We start from the raw sequence: 6,941 nt of genomic DNA, 5'->3' as shown, positions 1-6,941 counted from the left end.
TCTCTTGACCTGTGACCCGACAGTGACCCCAACATTTGACCTCTCCAGTGTGTGGTGGTGCTGGGCGTGTACCTGGACTCTTGGCACCCGTAGAGGTGGGGGCTTGTGGAAAGCCGACCACTGGAAGTTCACTGCCAAGGTCCTTGAGCCAGGAGCCAGGCCTGTTTTCAAAACCAGCCTCCAGGCTGTTGTCCCCGGAAGAGGCGATCTCAGGGGAGGACCTCAGTCCTGAGCACAAAACAAAGGGGCAATAAGGGAGGAAGCCAGTGAAACGGTAGACCTCATTGATTTATTTTTCCTCCCCCGTTTCCGCTTAGGCTCCTCCAACCCCAGGCCCCCTGCCTCTGGTTTCCCGGCCACTTTCTGGCTCCTAACCTCCCACATTAGCAGCCCCTCTGTGCTCCCCCTAATCGCTGCTCCAGGCTTGGCCCAGCGCTGCGTTCACCACTGCTCAGGATTTCCGTGACTGATAACTGTGGAGCCCGGTCACTCCCCAGCCGCCCCTCCCCTCCTTGGGGGTGTCTATTGACAGCAGGCAAAGAATTCTGAACTCCCCCAAGACCGTGACTGCCTTAGGTGTCTCACCTACACCCACAGCTGACCCAGCCTCTTGGGATGTAAGCAACCCCTCGCCCTCACATTGCCCCCATCCCCGCTTCCCCCCACCTCTGGTCTTTTAAGTGCACGGCTTCTCCAAGGGGAGAGGTGAGAGATAAGGCACCAGGGTTAATTTTTCAAGGCGGGTCGCTCACGCACCCCCCTGTAGTCTGAGGAGTGCAGGGAGGGACCTGCAGAGGCCGCCCACTGCATTCGCACACTGCAGCGCTCGCTGTTAGTGTGACACTCAGAAACGTACCCGTGGCACGCTCAGAAAAGCACACCAGGCACAAGCTCAATGAACTTTCACAAAGTGGACCCACAGGGGTCATCAGCGCGAACCAGTAACAGGACATCTCCCACCGCCAGAGCCCTTTCTTCTTCTTCTTTTTTTAAAAAAATCCTCCCCTGAGGATATAGTCATCGATTCCAGAGAGAGAGGAGAGAAACACAGAAACACCAACCTGCTGCCTTCTCATATGCGCCCCAACCGAGATCTAACCCGCATCCTAGGCTGTGCCCTGACCAGGAACTGAACCCGCAAACTTTCGGGTTACGGGACGATGTTCCAAGCAACTGAGCCACAACAGCCAGGTCTGGAAGCCCTTTCTCAGGTCCCACCCCGATCACTGCCCCTCCTGCCCACCCCAGCCCCACCGCAATCACTGTTCTGACCCCATCCTCACCCAAGACCAGTTTTCCCTCATGGGGTTCACACTGAAGAGGCCAGATTCCACCAAGGCACAGAGGAGACTTTAATTTTTCTTCTTCGACTGGATCTGCTGAGGCTGACCTGGGTGTTCTACTTTATTTTCAACACCCCTAGCTCCTTAGCACCACGTACACTATGAGGAATTTGGGGGGAAGGAGTTATGTTAGTGAGAAACGTAGCAGCGGTCAGAATGCCAAGTTGGGGGGAAATGGGGAATGAGACAAAAAAGAGGAGGCACTGTGAGGTGATAGGGGCCCCACGAAGCCAAGGCCTCCAGGGGGGCTGCCAGGCTCCTAGGAAACTGAACCCCATGCTAATATTTTGACCAAAGGGAGAGAAAAAAGCATTCCCCCCTGCTCCCTGCCACACCCTCACCTTCTCGGTTTCAAACAGGCATCGAACAGCGGAATTATAACCACAGACGCCACGTTTATTTCCCTACTGTGGTAAAACACACATGACATCGAATGTGCCGTTAGTGACATTTAGTGTATTCGCAATGTTGTGCGGCCACCACCGTCCAGATCCAGGATATTTTTGTCACCCCCGGAGAACACCGCACAAATCAGTCACTCTCCTTCCTCAAACCCGTGCTTAGATGCCACCAGGTAGGTGACAACGCCTTCACCACCTGTGTGTTAACCAGGCCCCAGGGCCTTTCTGTCCTTGACCAGAGGGCAGCTAAGCTTCGTCCCTTACACCACACCCGAGGTGCGATTGTAAACTTTCTAGTGTGCACGTTGGAAAGATGAACAGATGAAATGAACCCTAATAACGTCTTTAACCCGATTGATTTACATTGGTATCATTTCAACATGTCATCATAATGAAAATAGTTGTACAAGTCTTTGAAATGTACTGTGTATTCCACACCCACAGCATATCTCGCCTCAACCAGCCACGTTTCAGCGCCCCCGTCCCCACACTGGGGACTGAGAGCTACCATCTGTGACAGTGCGGCTTTACACAACCCGCAGAACGCAGTCACCTTTCCAAAGGGTGACTGTCACACACACACCAGCATTCTGAGGCTATAGTCTTATTTCAACTATAACTTTCTTTTCTTATAATAAAAATTAATTATGTGTAAACTGTACAGAAAGTAATCAACCAGCAGCGCCAACACAAGTGAAAATGTAATCACTTTTTAGCACCCCGTCTGTTGTGACCTCTCTGTCATTCCTGTTTCGTCATTGAGCCACGTAGCAGCATCACCGTCACTCGGAGGTGAGAAACTGGAGGCCAGAGGACAGCCAGCTCACAAGGGGAAAATGTGAAGCCTCCCCCAGGGTCGCCCTTGTCATTACACGGGGCCACGGGCCTGACCCGGGTAATAGGGAAGTTGGTGAACTAGTGTGTGTCTAAGATTTCTTCCAGCCCAAACATCCCAGGGCGCTAAGGTCCCGTTCACACCCTCCACCCAGCAGACACACACACACTGCCCAGTCTCCAGGTTCACCCCACAGAACAGCCTGCAAAGGACTCGGTTCACCTCTGACACCTCAGTTCACCTCTACCCAGCCTTGCACACTCGCTGGGAGCCACCGAGCTCAACAGAAGAACTTTTATTTAGCATCCACGCTCAGAAAGAAGAAAACCGAGCTAAAACCTGACTCTGTATCCAAGGCTATGAAAACATTTTTTTTACATTCCCAGAAACTTTCTGCCACAGTGCCCCAAGGGGGGGAAAATGTGCCGTTTCATATGTTTATAACAGCCTCTGATTTAAAATTATACAGTTTTGCTTCGTCACAAACCAGAACAAATACATCCAGATTGATAACATCCTTCTAGTCAGAGACCGAAGGAATCCTAGTTAATAATGCGGCCATTCCACTGCCCAAGGAGTCGCTTTATAATCCTCTGGGCCCGAAGATTCCTGAGAGACAGGTTATTTTTGAGAAGGATTTAAGGTTTTAAAGCTCTCAATGAAGCTTGAAATTCATCTTTTCCAGTTCACGTACAAAGATTTTCCTCTGAAGCTTGGCCGGGAGGTGGGAAGAGAGAAAAAGCAGTTGGCACAAAGGATCTCCCTGGCCTCTTAGAGAGCAAGGCCATCACTCACCAGCTTTCCAAATCCTCACCTTGTCTCAAAAATAAAACAAAACACAAAAAACCACACCACTGGCTCTCGCGTTCTTTACATTGTTGATGGTGTATTTTGGGCCTCTTATTGGTGGATTCATTAAAAGATACTAATTGATTTTTTAAAGAAGCAGATATTCTTACAAAGCATCCTTTCTCATTTATCCACCCCAATCCCTCCCCCCACACACAGGCATTTGGTACAAATTTGTACACAGTTGTTAAGCCCCAAGCCTGGCCTCCTCCTGGCTAATTAATTCAGGGTTAGCTAACGATGGGGCAGTTAGCTCAGTTGCTTGGATCCCTAAAGGGGTCCTGAGGCCCCTTACTAAGGGCTGGGGGACAGGAGTTTGGATCAGTGTGAACCCATCACCCAAAACTGGGCACATCCATGTTTAACCACGGTGTATTCAATCAAGCGAGCTCTATTTTTCTGAGAAAGCCAGGATTTGTCACGCCGGTATCTCCACGTCATTAAAGAGGATGTCAACATTAAATTGGGGCAAGAGTGTGTGCGTGAGAACCTGATCTACAGAAAGTCAGGTGAGCATTTAGAACAGTTGGGTCCTTATAAAAGTGGGAGTCCTTGGGCCTTGCTGCAGACCCACTCTGGGGTGTCTGGGAGTCAGTTACAGAAACACCCACTTGAAACGTGGTTCCCAGGTGAGCCGTGTGCACAGCACAGAGAACAGACACCAGCCTCAGAGTTCCCTCCACCATGTCATAAGCAAACGTTTCAAAACAAGATTGTTGGATTAAACCAGTTTCTAGTGGAAGATGCTGCCACTCTTTGAATTGACTTTTTTGAAAATTTTTATTTATTGATTTGAGAAACATTGATTAGCTGGTCTACTCATTTATGCATTCATTGGTTGCTGCTCATATGTGCCCTGACCGGGTACCAAACCCACACCCTTGGCAGAGTGGGACAATGCCCTAACCAACTGAGCTAGCCAGCCAGGGCCTGAATTAATTCTTGCCAACTTATTGTCAAAATCAATTGCTTTAGCAGCTACGGCCAGAAGTCAAGAGCCTTCAGTTCTAATTCCAGCCCATCATGTTTAACCTGGGCAAGTTACTTAACTTTATCAAACCTCACTGACAGGAACTATGTGATTAGGGAAACGTGGGATTATCATTCTGGGGCGGCTGACACCGGCGTTTACATCTACCTGACCTCCCTGGGCTGTTGGGGAGCTCAAACAGCAGGCAGAGCGTGAAAGCCTTTGGCAGACTTCATGGCAGTCTTTGGGTGCGCGCAAAGGCACAGTTCAAACGTGGATGTGGCTTCAGATTTTTTTAAAAGTCCTATTTATTTTTTTGCGCTCAAGATATCTGTTTTATTACTGACAAAAGCTAGGCTGAAGATGTAGTTTCCGGATATAGAAGCAATGGAATGTCTAAGATAGATCAGCACGGGACATTATGCTCTTCAAGTCCAGAAGAAAAATGCAGGTCCTCCTATAGTTTCCAAATCAGATTCTTTCTAGCCACGTTGACCGACAAAACCTATCAGAGGTTGTGCGGTGAAACCTGGTGAACCATAAAGGCACCCTGAGGAGAAGATGTTCTGCACTTGAACTTAACCCTCTCCCAAATAACAAATTGCCAGCAAGTCCCAACTCTGAAACTAAATCCCCTTACAAGGGAAGGTCCAAAGGAGTTAAAACAAGAAGTGAAAATCTGAAGTTAAAATCTCACCGTCCATCAGGATTAAGTTCAAAGACATTACATTTCAATTTCTTATCCTTGGTAGGCTCGGCAAGAAGTTTTTGATGTTCTAGGTGGGGGTGGGTTTTTTTTCAGTGTCTGTGGCCTGGGCTGTCGCCCCAAGAAGGGGCTTTAGAGTTTGGATGAATTCACCTCCAGGTCTCTGATATGAGTCACTTTCTTTCCTTTTTTATTATTGTTTTTTAATTGTGGTAAAAAAAAATATTAAAATTGACACTTGTAACCATTTTTAAGTGTGTATCCAGAGTATCAAGTATGTTCACATTATTGTGTGACCGTCACCACCGTCCACCTCCACAACTCTTTTCATCTTGCAAAACTCAAACTCTGTCCCCATCAAACAGGAAGTCCCAGTCCCCCGCCCCCCAGTCCCTGGCAGCCACCATCCCACTTCCTATCTCTGCGAATCTGACTACTCTGGGCACTTCAAATACGTGGAATCTACAGTATTGGTCTTTTTGTGACTGACTTATTGCACTCAGCACAACGTCTTCAAAGGGCACCAACATGGTTACATGTATCACAGTTCCCTTCCTTTTTAAGGCTCCATAATGTTCCATCGTGTGCATCCGCCACATTTTGTCTGTTCATTCTTCTGTCGGTGGACACGGGGGTTGCTTCCACCTTGGGCCATGGTGAATGATGCTGCTATGAGCGTAGTTGTATGTGTCCCGCTTTTGAAACAGATCAGAAAGTTCCAACCACCCCGAGTATCACGGCACTGTCCTTACACCAATAACATTTCAAAAATAATCCAATCTCTAGTCCCAGAGATGTTCCAGGCAAAATCACATTTCTAAAGCCCCGTGTGCCATCCTGGCGGAGGCCACAGAGGATTGAGAAGGGAAGATTCTTCTAAGGGAAGAAGGTCCCTGGTTGTCTGGGAAGCGCTCCTCAGTCACTGCCAGGTGACCACGATCCACGCGGAGGTTAACGGTGGCCCGTGTTTACGTATCTGGGGGGAACAAACTCATCCTGTAAAGAGTCTGCTTTCTCAGAGACTAGCCTCTGAGGCATGACTGCCTTCAACGCAGTTTCGTGGTTCAGAACAAAAACACAACTAACAAGGGTTTCTGAAACAAGGATTCATATCCCGCCTGAGAAGCTTAATACGTGGCCACCGTGCAGAAAAGCCAACACTTCTGAGTGTGACGTCACGAGGAGGAAGATGGAGTGTTTGATCTGTCCTATAGCTCATGCCCAGGGCAGCGTCTGCCAACCCATAGGGTGCCCACTGGAATGATGGAACGTGTCAGAAACAGCTGAGGAAAAGGGGCGCTTCCACAGGAAGCACACTGTGGGCACCGGGGTGGGGTGAAGGAAGGGGAATTCATAGAATTAAAACTCTAAGACGGGGTGGAGCTCAAGACACCACAGTTGAGCAACACACGGTGAAGCCTTGAAATCTTCATTTTGTCCCTTTTCAAAAATCTTTGTCAGCAGAATGAGAAGAATACAGCTTTAAGAACTAAGATTCACCCCACCAGGCCTTAACGGCGTCCAGAAACTATGTGAACAGTCTTACTCGACATCCTCAAGACGTTTAAATCTGTCCAACATAAAACTGGAGGGGGAATCGTTAATTTTCTCAGTTTTCTCAGCGCAGGTATACCAGATCTTGTAGCCCCACAAAAAGCTGCAAATATATTCTCTAGGACTTCAACTGCCTTAAAATATAGACTTGCATTTATCTTGGCCACATTAACGCGATCTGTTTGACCAATACATTTGTATTTATGATGACTGAGGGCAGATTAGGCTTGTTAAAATCTGTCCCTGGGACATGAAAATACTCCTCTGTCATTAATACATTTTG

The 6,941-nt window shown here is 48.3% G+C and overlaps 1 non-coding gene across 1 annotated transcript; it reads right to left on the bottom strand.

The window, feature by feature from the left end:
* Window positions 1-1,891: 1,891 nt before the first annotated feature.
* Window positions 1,892-2,013, bottom strand: LOC112318945 (U6atac minor spliceosomal RNA). Its single transcript, XR_002976276.1, has one exon. It is a non-coding gene; the product is annotated as a U6atac minor spliceosomal RNA (small nuclear RNA).
* Window positions 2,014-6,941: the final 4,928 nt, after the last annotated feature.

This window comes from Desmodus rotundus, chromosome 10, assembly GCF_022682495.2.
Source record: "Desmodus rotundus isolate HL8 chromosome 10, HLdesRot8A.1, whole genome shotgun sequence".
NCBI lineage: Eukaryota > Metazoa > Chordata > Mammalia > Chiroptera > Phyllostomidae > Desmodus > Desmodus rotundus.
Note: the sequence above shows the minus strand (reverse complement) of the source record. Positions and strands in the feature narration are given on the sequence as shown.